General features: G+C 47.9%; 1 protein-coding gene across 1 annotated transcript in view; it reads left to right on the top strand.

The window, feature by feature from the left end:
- The window catches only part of TNRC6B (trinucleotide repeat containing adaptor 6B), a 295,987-nt gene that overhangs the window by 70,156 nt on the left and 210,140 nt on the right, over window positions 1–15,691 (top strand). The window contains exon 2 of the mRNA XM_062202813.1: window positions 14,675–14,752. The gene's annotated coding sequence lies outside the window, so the exon portion shown is untranslated. The remainder of the gene's footprint in view (window positions 1–14,674; window positions 14,753–15,691) is intronic.

The following is a 15,691-nucleotide window of genomic DNA, read 5'->3' as shown; positions in this document are numbered from 1 at the left end:
TGACAGATAGGGTTAGACAGTGAGAGAGAGAGACAGAGAGAAAGGTCTTCCTTCCGTTGGTTCACCCCCCAAATGGCCGCCACGGCTGGAGCTACGCTGATCCAAAGCCAGGAGCCAGGTGCTTCCTCCTGGTCTCCCATGCAGGTGCAGGCACCCAAGTACTTGGGCTGTCCTCCACTGCCTTCCCAGGCCACAGCAGAGAGCTGGACTGGAAGAGGAGCAGCCAGGACTAGAACCCGGCACCCATATGGGATGCTGGCGCCGCAGGCAGAGGATTAACCAAGTGAGCCACGGCGCCGGCCCCGTCATGATTCTTTTATCTCATTTTACACTGTGCTCTCTGAATTTACCTTTTACTTCTGCTTGCTTCTTGCACTGAAAGACTGGGGGACTATACCAACTATTTGTTTTTGCCATTATAAATGCAGATGAGGCCAGAGTGTTTGTGAGTGGGGTGAAATAAACAGATGAAAATGGAAGCCTGTTTATCAAAATCTTTTTTTGTTGCTCCCGGACGGGAAAATAAATAGAAGGTCTTTAAGGTATTTAAACTGTGACTTTAAAAACTTTTTAAAAAAGCTGAGCTTTGGTTACGCTTTATTTTTATGTGACTTGATCTCACATGTGTGGGTGAGATTTTAAAGATGTGAGAATTACTGCTAGCTGTAAAAGAGTGCCAGATATTTGCACTTTAAAAAAACAGCTTTATTAAGATATAATTTGCATACTATAAAATTTCAGGTGTACACTTAAAATATTTTTCGTAGATTTACACAGTTGTTTGATCATCAGCACAACCAAAATGTAGAACATTCTCATCAACCCAGAGAGGCCCGTTTTGCTCATTTGGGCTCAATCCCTGTCCCCTCTCCCTACCTCAGGCAACCACGCATTTACTTTCTGTGTCTGTGGATCACCTTTTCTGAAAATTTCACATAAATGGAATCGTGCAGTATGTGGTCTTTCAAGCCTGGCTTCTTCCACTGCACGTGTTGGTTTTGGGGGTTTCTGTGTGCTAGGATGGAGCAGTAGCTCAGTCCTTTTTATTGTCAAGTAGTTTTCTATGGGGTGTGGGTAGCACAGCTTGTTTATCCACTCACTAGTTGATGGCATTCGGTTTAGTTCCTCTTTTTGGCTATGATGAGTAATGCTGTTTTGAACATTCACACACACAAATACTTGTTTTTACATTGCATAAATCATTGATAACCAAATGAGAAATGTTTTAAAGTGAAAATTGGGAATTTTTGCTGCAAAGTATTTTTAATTAAAAAGTAAGAATCTTATCTTAGATCATATCAGATTGCAATTTTGCATTCGATTAATTGCTTATTACTTGTTAAAGCCCTCTAGACTTTCAGTTCATAAATAACCCCATTTTCTATTTTTTTTTTTTTTTTTTTTGACAGGCAGAGTGGACAGTGAGAGAGAGACAGAGAGAAGGGTCTTCCTTTTCTGTTGGTTCATCCCTCAATGGCCGCACGGCCCAAGCACTTGGGCCATCCTCCACTGCACTCCCGGGCCACAGCAGAGAGCTGGACTGGAAGAGGAGCAACCGGGACAGAATCCGGCGCCCCGACCGGGAGTAGAACCCAGTGTGCCGGCGCCACAGGCGGAGGATTAGCCTATTGAGCCGCGATGCTGGCTCGTTTTCTATTAAGACAATAAAATTCCATGTAGTAGTAGAACTTTTGGCCGACGCCAGGGCTTGGGCCCTGCACCCCATGGGAAACCAGGAGAAGCACCTGGCTCCTGCCTTCGGATCAGCGCGGCGCGCCGGCCGCAGCGGCCACTGGGGGGTGAACCAATAGAAAAGGAAGACCCTTCTCTCTCTGTCTCTCATTGTCCACTCTGCCTGTCAAAAATAAATAAATAAATAAATAATAAAAAATAAATTTAAAAAAAGAACTTTATTCTTTAAAAAAAAAAGCTGTGTACATTGCCATTATCATTTGAGCTTCGTGGTAGCCTCGCAGCAAGTGGACAGGACAAGTAATACCCTCATGTGTTGCTGGATGGAGGGAGTCTGGCCTGTGGGCACCAGAAGTGTGTTCTCGTGAGTAGGAGAGGGGCCCCGGTAATTTAAAAAAAAAAAATTTATGTATTTACTTGAAGGAGAGTTCATAGAGGGAGAAACAAAGAGAGAAAGAAAGATTCTTCATCCGATGGCCACAATAACTGATCTTGTACCAGACCAAAGCCAGGAACCTGGAACTCCACCCAAGTCTCCCACGTGGGTGACAGGAGCCATCTTGCACTACTTTCTCAAGCACATTAGCGGGGAGCTGGCTTGGAAGTGGAACTGGTGTTCATATGAGATGCTGGCATCACAGGTAGAAGCTTAACCCACTGTGCCACCACACTGACTACCCCCCTTTTTCTTTTAAAATTTATTTTCATTTTATTTGAAAAGCAAAGAGAGAAACAGAAAGAGAAAGATCCTCTATCTGCTTGTTCACTCCCCAATGCCTACAGCAGCCAGGGCTGGGCCAGGCCAGAGCCAGGAGCCAGGCGCTCCATCCAGGTCTCCCATGTGAGTAGCAGAGACCTAAGTACTAGAGCCATGGTCATGTGCTGCCTCCCAAGATGCACATTAGCAGGAAGCTGGAATGGGAAAGTAGAACCAGGACTCGAACCCAGACTCTCTGATACTGGATGTTCCACTGTGCCAAATGCCTGTCCCAAAGCTGGTGCCTTTACCTAGATCACTCAGGTGACAAAAGGTAGTTCTGGAGTTTGGACCTGCACCTGCATGGGAGACCAGAAGGAGCACTTGGCTCCTGGCTTTGGATCAGCGCGGTGTGCTGGCCACAGTGCACCAGCCACAGCGGCCATTGCGGGGTGAACCAACGGAAAAGGAAGACCTTTGTCTCTGTCTCTGTCTCTCTCACTGTCCACTCTGCCTGTCCAAAAAAAAAAAAAAAAAAAAAAAAGGCAGAGAGAGAGAGAGGTCTTCATCCGCTGGTTCACTCCCTAGTTGGCCACAACAGCCGGAGCTGTGCCAATCCAAAGCCAGGAGCTTCCTCTGGATCTCCCATGTGGGTGCAGGGGCCCAAGCACTTGGGCCATTTTCTGTTGCTTTCCCAGGTTATGGCAGAGAGCTGGACTAGAAGTAGAGCAGCTGGGACTTAAACCGGTGCCCACATGGGATGCCGGCACTGCAGGCAGTGGCTTCACCAGCTACACCACAGCACCAGACCCTTTATTTTTATTTTGCTTTAAATTTTTTCTTGCAAAATATGTCACACAGTGGGATGGGGGTTGTGGCACAGTGTGTTAATCCGCTGCTTGTGGTGCCGGGATCCCATGGAGTGCTGGTTGGATTCCCAGCTGCTCTGCTTCCCATCCTGCTCTCTGCTAATATGCCTGAGAAAGCAGCCACAGATGGCCCAAGTGCTTGGGTCCTGCCACTCATGTGGGAGACCTGGATGGAGTTTCTGACTCTTGGCTTTGGCCTGGCACACCAGCCCTGGCTGTTGCTACCATTTGGAGAGTGAACCAGCAGATGGAATATTGAATCTCAACCTCTCAACCTCTCTCTCTCATTACCTTTCAAATAAGTAAATCTTTAAAAAACATTTCACACAGTCAGAAAAATACATACAAGTGTAAAACTCAAGGAATTTTTTTTTTTTTAAGAAAAACCACCTCTGGGCTGGCACTGTGGCATAGCGGGTAAAGCTGCCACCTGCAGTGCCAGCATCCCATGTGGGGTAAGTAAATCTTTAACACACACACACACACACACACACCCCTCTGAGGTCGGGAACAGAACGTTGCAGTGACCCAGCAGCCCCTTCCTCCTAAGACCTTTGATGTTTTCCTGTCTACCTTTACCATCCATGCACCTCCACACATTGACCGTTTGCTTGGTTTTGAACCCATGGAATCCTGTGCCGTAGGTTCATCTGTCTGGTCAGATTTCCTAGATTCAGCCCTGCTGTTAGGTGTACCTGTTGCTCCTTCCTTTTCATGCTGTGGTATTCTATTTTATGAATATTCCCAAATTACGATTAATAAAAACTAATTGGGGATTATAGAATTGGGCAATGCTTTATTGCATAAAATCAAGTTAAGTCTTCTGGTGGACTGAATGGAAAAGATTTCATAGACAGAAATACTGAAGCAAGTAGATACAAAAGGACAGAAAGCAGATGGGTCTTTTCAGAGTTCTGTGGCCAGTCAGGGAGAAAGAACAACAGAAAAAGAACTGACTGGCTTCTTCAGGTTACCTTTCTGTGTGAGCATTAAACAGAGCAATGTTATTATATCACTTGAAACTGTCCTGTTTAGGGTGTTTGGCTGTTATCGCTCTCATCCCTGTTTATTGGAAGGTCAGATAAACAGCTTTGGTTTCACTTGGTGACCTGGAACTTAGCTGGGACTGTCAGGAACAGTGCCTTTAGTGCACACGTGTGTGCATTCTGCTGTGTCCCTAGGAGTGCAGTTGCTGGGTTGGGGTTTATCTTTCTTCAGCTGTAAAACAGTGATGCTGGGGTGGGCGTTATGGGGCAGCACTGAAGCGCTCCTTGGGACTCCTGCCTCCCGTGTCAGGGTGCCTGGGTTTGAATCCTGGCTCCTCTGCAATCTGTCTTCCTGCTAACGTGCACCCTGAAAGACTGCTCAAGTACTTAGGTCTCTGCCACCAACATGGGGGCCCTGGACGGAGTTCCAGGCTCCAATCTTGGCCTGGCCCAGCCCCAGCTATTGTAGCCATTTGGGGAATGAACCAGCAGATGGAGGATCTCTGTCTTTCCCTCTCTCCTAGCACTGCTTTTCAAATAAATAAAACATTTTTAAAAAGCTTTATTACTTGTCTTTCCCATTTGGGTATACAGTTCATCTGGATTTAATTTTTTAATATTTATTTTTGGGGCCAGCACCATGGTGTAACGGGTATGCGACACTGGCATCCCATATCGACGCTGGTTTGAGTCCTAACTGATGCACTTCTGATCCAACTCCCTGATAATATGCCTTGGAAGGCAGTGGAAGATGGCTCAAGTGCTTGGGCCTCTGTCGCACCCACGTGAAGACCCAGGAGAAGCTTCTGGCTCCTGGGTTTGGATCTGCTCAGCTCTGGCCATTGCAACTATTTGGGGAGTAAAGCAGCAGATGGACTATCTCTCTCCATTTCTCCCTCTCTTTCTCTCTGTAACCCTGCCTCAGATATGGGATGCAGGCATCCCAAGCAGCAGCTTAATCCCGCTGTGCCACAGCGCCTGCCCCTGGAGTTGATTTTTATGTGCGGTAACTCTTAATTTGTTAGGGCGCCTCTGCCTTCGTGATTTTTTTCAAAATATGTTTTGTCCAGATTTTCTGGCTGTCCTCAGCAGAGTTGATTGGTCTGAATTACCTAGTTTATATTCCCAGAAGTAGAAACCTCTTTAAAGTTTTAGTTTCACTTTGACTTAAAAATGCTCTTCTTTTTCTCAAGGACCCTTCTTGATTATATGTACTAAAAAAAAAGAAGAAAAGAAATGAAAAAGGTCTGAAAAGCTATACAGATTTGTGCCTGTTTCTTTATATATTTTTAGTTTAGAGACCAACAAGAAGCTTTTTTTTCTTCCGTGCTTCTTCCAGCTGTAAAATACTTAAGATGGCTTCAAGCTTGCTGAGCAGCGTGAGCGTGGTCATGTTGTGTGCAGGATAATTTCAGAACATTCATCACAGGAAATCGAAGAAGCGTGTACTATCAAACATTGCCTTTTGTTAATACAGCAGTTTCACTGTGCTCCTGGCCACCCTCTTCTCTGTTTATCCGTAAATTTAAACCTCTTTTTTGGTCAGAGGTGGACTGTATGCAAACTCCATCCAGAGGGCTTTTAATTTTCCAGTACCATGAAATATGAAGAAAATGTTTTCAGTTTATGGCAACAGGATCCGTGACATACGATGCTCCAGGGACTGTTTTTACAGCATAGCAAACTCACACGACTGCCGGCATGGAAAAGCTGGCTACGTGGCTGTTTCTCTACTTGTCTTTGAAGACAGCCCGATCAGGAACTGTCTGCAGCTTCGAGGCTGCAGCGGGTGGGGCATGATTTTGCAGTTAGCAAACACAGCCAGGCAGCTTCTGGTAAGCCATTTGCAGCTCCTCCAGGGGAGACGCAATGGAGGCGCCATGCAGGAAAACCTGCAGTGGCCCCCAGGGAACGTTGCCCAGGGCAGTGGAGCCTCCCTGAAGGCACGTGAGCTGCTGCACCCCAGCAGAGGCGCCCTGCGCAGCTGTCGGCACAACCCTGCCTTGCCGACCAGCTCTGCCTCTGAGAGTCACAGGGGAAGTGGAGGGAGAAAGCAGTGGCATCCTTGAAAATCAGGGCTCCACAGCCACACACTTTCCAGCCCAGCCCTTCCTTGGACTACTTTATCTCCTAATGAGGGGTTCCCATAGTGTGGGGCAAGGCTCACCCTTCCTTCACCCAAGACCCTTTCAGGGGGTCTTTGAGGTCACAATTTTATACTAAGATGCTGTAAGCCTTCTTTAACTGATTCGCTCATAAGTGCATGGTGGAGTCTTCCAGAGGCTGTATGACATGCAGCACTGAAGGATTTGAGTGCAGATGCAGATTTAGATATTTGCCATGGGGCCAGCATTGCGGCATAGCGGGTAAAACGGCCACCTGCAGTGCTGGCATCCTGTACGGGGACTGGTTCGAGTCCCAGCTGCTCCACTTACAATCCAGCTTCCTGCTATGGCCTGGGAAAGCAGCAGATGATGTTCCAAGTGCTTGGGCCCCTGCACCCACGTGGAAGACCCGGAAGAGGCTCCTGGCTCCTGGCTTCAAATCAGCCCAGCTCCAGCTGTGTAGCCATTTGGAGATCGAACCAGTGGATAGAAGATCTCTCTCTGTGTGTCTCTCTTTTTCTTTTTAATCCTGTCTTTCAAATAAATAAATAAACCTTAAAAAAAAAAAGAGGTGCCAAAATGCACAACAATGACACTTTTCTCAAATTAAAAAAAAAAAAAAAACATATTTGAGAGGCCAAGAAGCAGAAAGAGAGACACAGAGAGATCTCCCACCTACTTGTTTCCTGTAGGAAAGCCTGCAGCTGGGCTGACTGGAAGCCTGGAGCTCAGGCTGGAAGCCAAGACTCAATCCAGGGCTTCCATGCCGGGGAGGGGAGCGGGGTGGGGTGGGGGGGCGGCGACTCAGCTGCCGAGTCATCACCAGTGCTTCCCAGGGTCTTTATTAGCAGGAAACTGGAGTCAGGAGCCAGAGCCAGAACCCAAAGCTAGGGACTCTGGTATTGACTGCAGGTGTCCTAACAGGCATCTTAAAAAAAAAAAAAAAAAAAAGATTTATTTATTTGTTTGAAAGTCAGAGTTACACAGAGAGAAGAGAGTCAGAGAGAGAGAGAGAGAGAGAGAGAGAGAGAGAGATCTTCCATCCGCTGGTTCACTCCCCAATTTGGCTGCAATGGCCAGAGCTGCATCAATCTGAAGCCAGGAACTACTTCTGGGTCTCCCACATGGATGCAGGGGCCCAAGGACTTGGGCCATCTTCTACTGCTTTCCCAGGCCATAGCAGAGAGCTGGATTGGAAGAAGAGCAGCCAGGACTCGAACCAGTATCTGTCCATATGTGATGCTGGCATGGCAGGTGGCAGCTTTACCCACTACACTGGCCCCTAACAGGCATCTTAACCACAAAAATAAATGCCTGTCCCTAGATTTTTAGTCATTTCAAAATGATTCATTTTAAATATTGTGATAATTCATTGTAGATATTTTAAATTAATAAAGGCTTTCGCTGTTTCATAGTTTTCATTTTTTAAAAAGATTTATTTAGGCTGGCGCCGTGGCTTAACAGGCTAATCCTCCGCCTTGCGGCGCCGGCACACCGGGTTCTAGTCCCGGTTGGGGCGCCGGATTCTATCCCGGTTGCCCCTCTTCCAGGCCAGCTGTCTGCTATGGCCCGGGAAGGCAGTGGAGGATGGCCCAAGTGCTTGGGCCCTGCACCCCATGGGAGACCAGGAGAAGCACCTGGCTCCTGCCTTCGGATCAGCGAGATGCGCCGGCCGCAGCGCCCATTGGAGGGTGAACCAACGGCAAAAAGGAAGACCTTTCTCTCTGTCTCTCTCTCTCACTGTCCACTCTGCCTGTCAAAAAGAAAAAAAAAAGATTTATTTATTTATTTGAAAGGCAGATTTACAGAGAGGCAGAGGCAGAGAGAGGGAGAGAGAAAGGTCTTCCACCCACTGGTTCACTTCCCAAATGGTGCAACTGCTGGAGCTGGGCTGATCTGAAGCCAGGAGCCAGGAGCTTCTTCCAGGTCTGCAACATGAGTGCATAGGCCCAAGGACTTGGGCCGTCCTCTTCTGCTTTCCTGGGCCATAGCAGAGAGCTGGATGGGAAGTGGAGCAGCCAGGACTCGAACCGGCACCCATATGGAATGCCGGCATTGCAGGCGGTGGCTTTACCCACTCTGCCACAGCGTGGGCCACCATAGTTTTCATTATTACTATGAGGTTCATTGTAGCCAACATAAACAAAACTCCTTGGTCCTCCATAATTTTTCATTATGGAGATGAATATATTCGAAAATCTCTGCTTTAAATTCCGTCAGTTCCATTGGAATCCTGGTTTCCCTCTGAGGGCAGTACTGGGGATCTGGCCGTCCTTCCTCCTGCCCTTCCCACAAGCTCGGTGCCACCTGTAGTGAACGTCCTCTCCTCAGCTCGCTGCCAAAGATGGGAATCTCTCTCTCTCTCTCTCTCTCTTTTTTTTTTTTTTTTTTAAAGATTTTATTTACTTGAAAGCATATAGCAGGGGAGAGAGACAGAGAGAGAAAGAGAGATCTTCCATCTGCTAGTTCATTCCCCAAAAGGCAGCACTCACTATTCGGGACTGAGCCAGGCGAAGCCAGGAGCCAGGAGCTGTGTCCAGGCCTCCCATATGAGTGGCAGGGACCCAAGCACTTGGACCATCACCCTGCAGGGAGCTGGGTTGGAAGCAGAGCAGCTGCCTCTCAGACCAACACTCCTATATGGTGGGATGTTGGTGTTGCAGGTGGTGGCCTAAAACCTGCTGCACCCCAGCATCAGCCCCAGGGATCAGATCTGAAGTCAGAGTATATTGAGACTTCCAAGGTGTATGGTACTAGGTACAGAATAAGCAGTTGGTAATGATAAGCAGTGTATCTTTAAAAACCTGTCAACCTTCTGAGAGCACATTAGACCCAACAAGGCTGCAGGGCCTCCGGGACAAACACTGGGGATGCGGTCATCTGAGAGGCCAGCCAGGGCCAGCCAGCGCTGAGCTCTCACTGCCCAGTTCTCCCTGACCGACGCCAGGTGCAGTAAGGTGTTTCATCTTAGCCATCAGGAGCAACCTTGACTGATACTTTGTTCTTCTCGTATGTGCTCCTTATTTATCCATTCCTAGAACAGTGGTCCTTAATGAGTAGCCTTCCCTGTCTCGGAAGGTGCTTTTTGCTGATCTTATTTTTTAGAAAGTAACCTCAGGTCAGGGGTTGAGGCACAGCGGCTTGAGCGTCCCATCTTGGAGTGTCTGGTTGAGCCCCAGCTCGCCGCAGTCCCATCCAGCTCTGATGGCCCAGGCACCTGGGTTCTTCTTCGCCAGGTTGTCCTCTATTTTGTCATGTAGTCTTTCAGACAAATACATCTATTTTTATTTTTAGGAATTTAAAAAAAAATTATTTACTTGAGGGGCTGGCACTGTGGCACAGCGGGTTAAAGCCCTGGCCTTCACAGCTGGTATCCCATATGGGGCCACTTCATGTCCTGGCTGCTCTACTTCTGATCCAGCTCTCTGCTAATGGCCTGGGAAAGCAGTGGAGGATGGCCCAAGTGCTTGGGCCCTGTACCCGTGTGGGAGATCCAGAAGAAGCTCCTGGCTTCTGATCAGCTCAGCTCTGGCCGTTGTGGCCAGTTGGGGAGTGAACCAGTGGATGGTTCTGTCTCTACCTTTCTCTCTAACTCTTTCAAATAAATAAAATAAATGTTTTTTTTTTTTTAATTATTTACTTGAAAGACAGTTACAGAGAGAAAGAGAGACAGCAGGAGAGAGAGAGCTTCCATCTGCTGGTTCACTCCCCAAATGGCTTCAACAGTCGGGGCTGGGCCCGCCCAAAGCCAGGAGCCCAGAACTCCACCCAGGTCTCACCTGTGGGCGGCAGGGGCCCAAGTATTTGGATCAGGCTCAGCTGTTTCCCAGACAAACAAGCAGGGAGCTGGATGCTGGCATTTCAGGCGGCAGTGTAACCCTCTGTGCTCCAGTGCTAGCCCCTCAAACAAAAAAATGTAGCCTCCAACTATTGAGAAATGTATCCTACGTTCCCAAAGCTCGCTTTCCTGGACCAGTTGGTGTGTGTTCACTGTGTGATACGTAAACTCTGACTAGAGTTGGATCACTTTGGGATGCTTCCCCCAAGACTTGCTCCAGTCCCCATTCCAGCTTCCTGCTGGCAGCAGGTGATGGCTCAAGTCATGGAGTTTCTGCCACCCACATGGGAGACCTGTGTTGAATTCCTGGCTCCCAGCTTCAGCTTGGCCCAGCCCTAGCTGTTGTGTGCATTTAGGGAAGGAACCAATGGAGAGGATCTCTCTCTCTCTCTCTCTCTCTCTCACCTCTCTCTGTCTCTCAAATAAATAAATAAAAATTTTAAGAAAGTCATTTGATGTTTTTAAAAACTACATACAATTAATATATATACAATTGGTTACCAAAACTGAGCATAATCTATTTCTTTTTTAATTTTTATTGTAAATTGATATAGTTGTATATATTTGTGGGGGCAGAGTGGCTTTATGATTTATGAGTACCATCTGAAATAATGATACCAGCTAGTGAACATGTCCATCATCTCTGCTGTGTTTAATTCTGACGTAACCAACAGTTGCGGTAAAATCTGGCCGCAGGCCTTGCTCTGAAGACTTGAGGAACCAAGTGGTCTGTGCTAAGTAAGCGCTGTGTGAGAGCCAGCTGCTCTGAGCTGCCCTTGCAGAGAGAAGAAGAGGCAGAGAGAGAGAGAGAGAGAGAGAGAGGTCTTCCATCCACTGGGTCACTCCCCAATTGGCTGCAAGGGCTGGAGCTATGCTAATCGGAAGCCAGGAGCCAGTATCTTCCTCTGGGTCTCCCATGCAGGTGCAGAGGCCCAAGCACTTGAGCCATCTTCTACTGCTTTCCCAGACTACAGCAGAGAGCTGGATTGGAAGTGGAGTAGCTGGGACTCGAACCGGCGCCCACATGGGATGCTAGCACTGCAGGTGGCGGCTTTACCTGCTGTGCCACAGTGGCAGCCCCCAAAGAAAGGTTAAAGCAGGAATGCCCCAATGATGTCCACTGTATCTGACAACTGAAATTGATACGGACAGAATTCAGATCACAGGGATTGACAAGTGAATGAGAGAGAAGGATGTCGAGTCACAGCTGCCTTTTCAAGAAGCTGGACTAGGAGAGGAAAGAGAAGAGGAAAAGCATAAAAGCTGGAGCCGATTTGGGGGCTAAATGGGTTGTTTCCAGGAATGGACAGACTTGAACATTGCTGCAGAATTTCCCAAGTGCTGCGCTCATGTGGGAGTGGCCTGAAATCCCAGAAGTCACGTGTGCAAATCTTGCAGCCATGGACATTCTCTCCTGTTTGCTTGTTGCAGACATGTCTCTCCTGTGCTCTGTTAGCGTGTGTGTGTGTGTGTGTGTGTGTGTGATTGAAGTGTATTTATTTTATTTGAAAAGCAGAGGGTGCCTGCAACAACAAGGGCTGAGCCAAGCTGAAGCCAGGAGCCAGGAGCCAAGAGCTCTATCTGGGTTTCCCATGTGGGTAAGAGGGTCCTCAGTACTGAAGCCATCAGCTGCTGCTTCCCAGGGTGTGCGTTAGCAGGGAGCTGGATCAGAAGTGGAAGTGAGATTCAGCCTTAGACACTCTGATATAGGATTTGGTGACTTCTCCCACTGCACTGTAGCATCCACATCCTCCCTAGGCTTTTGATATTATTTGTGCCTCTTCATGAACTTGGTGTCTTTTTTTTTCTCCCCAGAAATCTTTTATTTAATGAATACAAACTCCATACAGTTCATAATTACAACTTTAGGAACATGGTGGTCTATTTTCATTTAACTTTATACACATATGATTAACTCTGTGTTAAGTAAAGAGCTCTGGGGCTGATGCTATGGTATAGTGGGTAAAGCTGCCGCCTACAGTGCTGGTATCCCATATGGATGCTGGTTTGAGACCCGGCTGCTCCACTTTGATCCAGCTCTCTACTATGGCCTGGGAAAGCAGTAGAAGATGGCCCAAATCCTTGGTCCCCTACGCCTGCGTGGGAGACCCAGAAGAAGCTCCTTGCTTCGGATTGGCACAGCTCTGGCCGTTGTAGCCAATTGGGGAATGAACCAGTGGATGGAAGACCTCTCTCTCTCTCTCTCTCTCTCTCTCTCTACCTCTCCTTCTCTTTGTGTGTAACTCTGACTTTCAAATAAATAAATAAAATTTTTTAAAAAAAAGTTCAACAAGGCCGGCGCCGCGGCTCACTAGGCTAATCCTCCGCCTTGCGGCGCCAGCACACCGGGTTCTAGTCCCAGTCAGGGCGCCAGATTCTGTCCCGGTTGCCCCTCTTCCAGGCCAGCTCTCTACTGTGGCCAGGGAGTGCAGTGGAGGATGGCCCAAGTGCTTGGGCCCTGCACCCCATGGGAGACCAGGAGGAAGCACCTGGCTCCTGCCTTCGGATCAGCGCAGTGCGCCGGCTGCAGCGCGCCAACCGCGGCGGCCATTTGAGGGTGAACCAACGGCAAGGGAAGACCTTTCTCTCTGTCTCTCTCTCTCTCTCTCTGTCCACTCTGCCTGTCAAAAAAAAAAAAAAAAAGTTAAACAAATAGTGGTAACAAAATGTTCCTCAACAGTGGAGACAAGAGCTGTTCAAGTCATTGCTTCTTAGAGCGTCAGTTTCAGTTCTACAGATTGAATTTTAGGTGCTCTATTAGTTATCACAGGTCAGGGAGAACCTGTGGTATTTGTCCCTTTGGGATTGGCTTATTTCACCAAGAATGATGTTTTCCAGTTTCATCCATTTTGTTGTAGATGACCAGATTTTGTTGTTTTTTGTTTTCTACCGCTGTGTAGTATTCCATGGTATACATATCCCATTTCTTTATCCAGTCTTCAGTTGATGGGCACTAGGGTTGATTATATGTCTATTGTGAATTGAGCTGCAACAAACATGGGGGTACAGATAACTCTTTCATATGCTGATTTCATTTCCGTTGGGTAAATTCCCAGGAGTAGGATGACTGGGTCATATGGTAGGTCTGTATTCAGATTTCTGAGGTGTCTCCATACTGTCTTCCATAGTGGCTTTAGAACTGCCCCACTCACAGAGCTCAACAGGTGGTACCCTCCTGTCTGCCGCCAGGGGCAGCCCTTCTGGGTGCCCTTGGCGCTGCTCTGTTCACCTCACCTCTGCTCTTTCACTTCAGATGTCTCTTGTGGATGTCTTGCTGGAAGTTAGACCACTTGCCAGTGATGGAGGCAGTCAAGGTGGTTTTTTTTTTGAATATTTATGACTCAAGTTTATAGCATCTTTTTTTTAAAGATTTTTAAAAATTTATTTGAGTTACAGAGAGAGGTGGAGAGAGAGAGAGACAGAGAGAAAGAAAGAGAGGTGGAGAGAGAGAGATCTTGCAGCTGCTGGTTCAGTCCTCAAATGGCTGTAATGGCTGGAGCTGGGACATTCTGAAGCCGGGATCCAGGAACTTCTTCTGGGTCTCCCACGTGGATGCAGGGGCCCAAGCACTTGGGCCATCTTCTACTGCTTTCCCATGCCATCAGCAGGGAGCTGGATCGGAAGTAGAGTAGCCAGGACTTGAACCAGCACCCATATAGGATGCCAGCGCTGCAGGTGAAGGCTTACCCTGTGCCACAGTGCTGGCTCCAATAAATAAATCTTTTTTTTTTTTTTTTGACAGGCAGAGTGGACAGAGAGAGACAGAGAGAAAGGTCTTCCTTTGCTGTTGGTTCACCCTCCAATGGCCGCCGCGGTTGGCGCGCTGTGGCCGGCACACTGCACTGATCCGATGGCAGGAGCCAGGTGCTTATCCTGGTCTCCCATGGGGTGCAGGGCCCAAGGACTTGGGCCATCCTCCACTGCACTCCCTGGCCACAGCAGAGAGCTGGCCTGGAAGAGGGGCAACCGGGACAGAATCTGGCGCCCCGACTGGGACTAGAACCCGGTGTGCTGGCGCCGCAAGGCGGAGGATTAGCCTAGTGAGCCACAGCGCCGGCGATAAATAAATCTTAAAAAATAAAAAAAAAGAAAAAGATAGTACCTGGAACACTTCCCAATTTTCCCAACAGTCTGCCCTCTGCATCAATGCCTGTTCGTCTCAGTGAGTGCCAAAAACATTTTCTTTTCCCCGAAGATTTACTCATTTTATTGAAGGAGAGAAAGAGAGACCGCAAATGAGTAAGAGTGCTTCCATCCACTGGTTCACTCCCCAAATGGCCACAGCAGCCAGGGTTGGGCCAGGCTGAAGTCAGGAGCCCAGAGCTCCATCCCGGAGTACAGGCTAGTGTACTTGCCTTCTGCAGAGGATCTTGCTGTTCCTGGGCTGGCGGCTGCGACCTTGGAGGTTGGATGGTAGCTGCTCTGCTGCCTCCTGGGGTTGTCTTGCTGCAAGCGTGTGGCTCACTGTGATTTTCCTCTCTTTTCAGGGTTTTGGCTTGTTTTTGCACTGAATGTAACCTAGACTCATCTTCACTGGCTTGTGTTGCCCTGGGATACTATCAAAGGTAAATCTTAAAATTTATATCCACCTGGTGTCGGCAATGACATAGGAACGTCTCTGTGTTGAAGAGAAAAGCGTGTGCTGCTGCGGCTGCCCCAGAGTTCTTAGGGAAGGGTGCTCCAAGCCCAGCATGTCGGCACTGTGCACTGCCACCATGGTTGGTCTCTTTAGAAAGTACTGGTATTTGGATTAATGCTGATGTTTGGTGCCTTGTACTACAAAGCGAGAACTCACTTGGTTAGGATCAGCAATTCTAAGTTTATGTAAGCATGTTCCTAGCTTCTCTGCCTGTAGTCCTTGTGACTGCCACAGCAAGCAAGCTTCATACGTGAGAGATGTGGTCACGTCACTCCTTTCCTTAAAGGGCTCTCATGGCCCCTACCTGCTACAGTTGTTATCCTATAAACCATTGAAAACCTGATTCCAATTTTTTTTAAATTTACTTATTTATTTGAAAAGCAGTGAGAGAGAGAGAGCGCTTGTATCCCCCCATTGGTTTCCCCCACAACATGGCCACAACAGTCTAATCTGAACTATGCAGAAGCCAGGAGTGTAGTAGTCCATCTGGGTCTCCGGTGTTGGTAGAGGGTCCCAAATACTTGGGATGTCTTTCACTGCCTCCCCAGGTGCATTAGCAGGGAACTGGATCAGAAGCAGAGTAGCTAGAACTTGAACCAGCTCTCTGATGTGGGATGCTGGTGTTGTAGGTGGCAATTACTTAGTGCACTGTGACACAACACCCGACCTCCTGGCTGCTTTTTTAGTGCCACTCCTTTGCTTAAGAAGATCTCATGGACTCTGCTTGCTACAGTTGTTATCCTGTAAACCATTGAAAGCCTAATTTCAATCTGTTTCTGGCTGCTGCTGCTGCTGCTTTTTAAAGATTTATTTATTTTTTGAAAAGCAGTGATGTGTAGATCTTACCAGATGGTTTTCTGTGCCC

Source organism: Lepus europaeus, chromosome 10 (assembly GCF_033115175.1).
Source record: "Lepus europaeus isolate LE1 chromosome 10, mLepTim1.pri, whole genome shotgun sequence".
Taxonomy (NCBI): domain Eukaryota; kingdom Metazoa; phylum Chordata; class Mammalia; order Lagomorpha; family Leporidae; genus Lepus; species Lepus europaeus.
The sequence above is the reverse complement of the archived record's forward strand: the minus strand, read 5'-3'. Positions and strand labels throughout refer to the sequence as shown.